Source organism: Oryzias melastigma, linkage group LG18 (assembly GCF_002922805.2).
Source record: "Oryzias melastigma strain HK-1 linkage group LG18, ASM292280v2, whole genome shotgun sequence".
NCBI lineage: Eukaryota > Metazoa > Chordata > Actinopteri > Beloniformes > Adrianichthyidae > Oryzias > Oryzias melastigma.
Genome location: NC_050529.1, coordinates 21,980,873 through 21,984,284, shown reverse-complemented (window position 1 = coordinate 21,984,284; position 3,412 = coordinate 21,980,873).

The following is a 3,412-nucleotide window of genomic DNA, read 5'->3' as shown; positions in this document are numbered from 1 at the left end:
TTGATCCGTGATGCGGCTTGTTGTCACGTGACATGGAACACGGCGAAGAGCCTGAAGCCGTTACAGCCTTATTATTAACGGCCAACGTTTTCAGTCTCTCATGAACTCTTTAGTTGTTCTCTGTCTCATTCTGGCTCGAAGAGGCTGATCCGGGTTGTTTGTGGGTGTTTTACTTTTATGCGTATGCTAATAAGTCGAAAAGCAGATGAGCGAGTGTTCCCCTTGTCTTGTTAGTTAGCCGTTAGCTCCGAAATGCTAGCACGGGATAATTGCTGTTTGTCGACACTTTAACGACTTTTATTGTAGGGGAAACGTGTGTCCAGGATGGAAAGATAGAGCTGCATACACTGAAAAAAAAGGTCTGTTGGATCTACATGAAAATATCATGGACATCGGTCGCACGAAAAAAAATCATGTTATACCAACATGAATATGGTACATAAAAAAATCATGTTATACCAACATGAATATGGTACATAAAAAAATCATGTTATGCCAACATGAATATTATATATAATAATCATGTTATAAAAACATGAATGTTGTACATTAAAAAATCATGTTATGACAACATGAATGTTGTACATTAAAAAATCATGTTATGACAACATGAATCTTGTACATAAAAAAAATCATGTTCTACAGTAATGAATACTTATTTTTTACTATGCTTAAGAATTTTACATGGACAAAAAAAGACTTTTAAAAACACTTGACAATAAAATACTTTAGTAGCAGTATTTGTTCAAATCAAATATGTATTTAAAATTGAAACAATTTATATTGATCAATAATGTCATTTTATATTACAAATAAGATTATATAGCATTTGCAGAATAATATATAAAAACATTGATTTTATTTCTTTTCAAAACCTCATGCATTACAGCAATCAAATACAACACAACAAGTTTAAGTATCAACCTGTTTTTTATTTCAACTTGAAAAATCTGATTACAGCTATGCAAATAGTACAAATCAACATTTATGAGGTTTGCTGTTTTTTGTTAAACAGAACATAAGAGAAATAGCCAAAGCAAGCAGCTGGATTCCATCCTTGGTGAACCGTGAACTGTGTTAATTTTATTTGAAGAGTCGCATCTCAAAGATCTCCACCCTTTTGGACATAACTCTGCCCTCTAACTCCATTACAATTTTCCAGATTACCTCAAAGGTGTATCTGAGATGAGGACGGTGATCCATATTAAGGTTGTAAATAAGGCCAAACAGCATGGCAACTGCCACTCTGACACTTGGTAGGTTGTCCACCACAGCCTGGACTTCAAGGACCACAAGAATGTCCTTTTCCTCACCACTGCCACATGCCATTCAGTGGAAAATTCCCTCCATGGTGTCCTCGATTGCCTCCTGGATGGTCTTTATTCTACAAAACACAGAAAATATTTTCAATAGGTGCAAAATATGACCAATGTAGCAACGAAGAGGCTAAACCCAGGGTCTTATTTTGCCAGTTCCAAGCTCGGATAATTATAGAGGGTTGTGTCAGCAAGGGCATCCAACATAAAATCTTTACCAAACCAAATATGTGTAAAGGTGTCAGGACTGTAATGGAAACAATAATTTTAAGATTTGATGAAAGAAGAAAATAAGTAGAACAGAAGAGGAGAAATGAATGCTGTGGAGCAGGATGTAACAAAGATTAGTAAGGGTGAGGTGAGGGAGAATTGAAGAGGATGAAGAGTGAAAAGGCTCTTGGTCCTGATGATATACCTGTGGAGGTAAAGTCAGAAAAGCCAGACTGAAATAGTTCAGACGTGTTCAGAGGAGAGTCAGTGAATGATTATTTTTATTTAACCAGGAGAAAACTCATTGGGAGGATCGCTTTTTCAAGGATGACCTGGCCAAGAGGTCAGCAGCATACGTCACATGTGTAAGTTAAAATGTAAAAATGATAAAAAACAGAACTTTGACTTCAGAATGTGACTGTACATTTAAAAGGCCTAGAACAAAAAACCCTTAGCTTTTTGGTGTATTATACTTTTNGATATCAAGGATATCTATTTTATACTGGATTGGCTTGCCATAGCGGTATGGATCACTAGTCACGGTTTGGCCCACATGTATACCATAGATCACCTCCTCCTTTACCTCATGTGTATTATTAAAATCACATGTCTATCAACACTGAATGCAATTGCCATATAATTCATGTTGTTTTTACAAGCATCAAAGTTGCTTCTTGACGATTATCCATAAGTCTGTAAATCTTAAGCTCCGGCCGCATGTGGGAGGAGCTTCTGTCAAAAACCTTTCTCGAACTTGTTATGGAGGATGCAGATACGGAGAGATCTGGTTTAGTTATTTTCAAAAGCTGAATAAAAGTATCTGTGCATGTTTCTGTGTCTGGGTTCAGATCTCCCAGTGAGGTGCAGAAGCGTTACTGCAGCTGCTTGCCTGCAACAAAACCATGCCGACGGGATGACAGTATGGCAAGCCAAAAGGATCAAGAACAGCCAGGAAAAACAGACCTTTGATCTTGGGAAGTGGCTGCCATCTCGAATTAACAAAAAAAAAAGGATTTTAATACCAGTTTTAAACAAAAAATAACTCTTAGGAATTTTAGTCAATTGTTCCCTAAATTTTTGAGCATAATTCAGAAGGAATTGGCGAACAAAAAAATATGGTATTAGAAGCTGAAATCAAGAATTTTGCACACACAAATTGGGGTGATATTAATTCAACTCCACACTGCATGACTGTTAAGTAAAGCATGTACAGTTCACATTGTGAAATTTAGGTAAAACGTGTGGTTTACACTACTCACCTGTACTACAGAGCCTTTGAACAAACCTTTGCACTTGCTGACAGTGATAAGAAACTCAACAGTCTGGAATACAAAGAGTGAACAAATTAGGAATTCACAAACAAACTTTACAATATATATAATTGTTACCCTTAACTAACTAATAAATGTTTAAGTTACTGGGTTAACAAAATCATACTATTCTTAATGTGATAAAGCCCAGAGCACTTTAAAGTTACAGTCCCATTCAAACACTGGCGCCAACCTTCTACCAGAGGCAATGTGAGGTTCAGTGTCCAGCACAAGGACACATAGACGGGCAAGGCAGGAATCGAACCTGCAATTTTTTGATCAGAGGTTGACCACCCTTCTGATGTAGGACACAACATGGTGCGCTGTTCAAACAATGCCGTCCTCAAAGGCTAGCTCAATAGTGAAAGGGTAGGAAAAGCTAAATAATGTCAACAATAGTAATACCAGCTTTTAAAATGTTCCGCCAAATTCGGTCTCCACAAGACTTGAAGCTAGCTAAAAGAAATCCACTACAGTGGCGATGAATTTCGCGGGCAAAATTTCCGCCTATGGGAGAAAGAAAAACAAAACGCCGGTGTAGGTAGCAGATGTGCTCGGCCTGTCAGATCGGCTCGG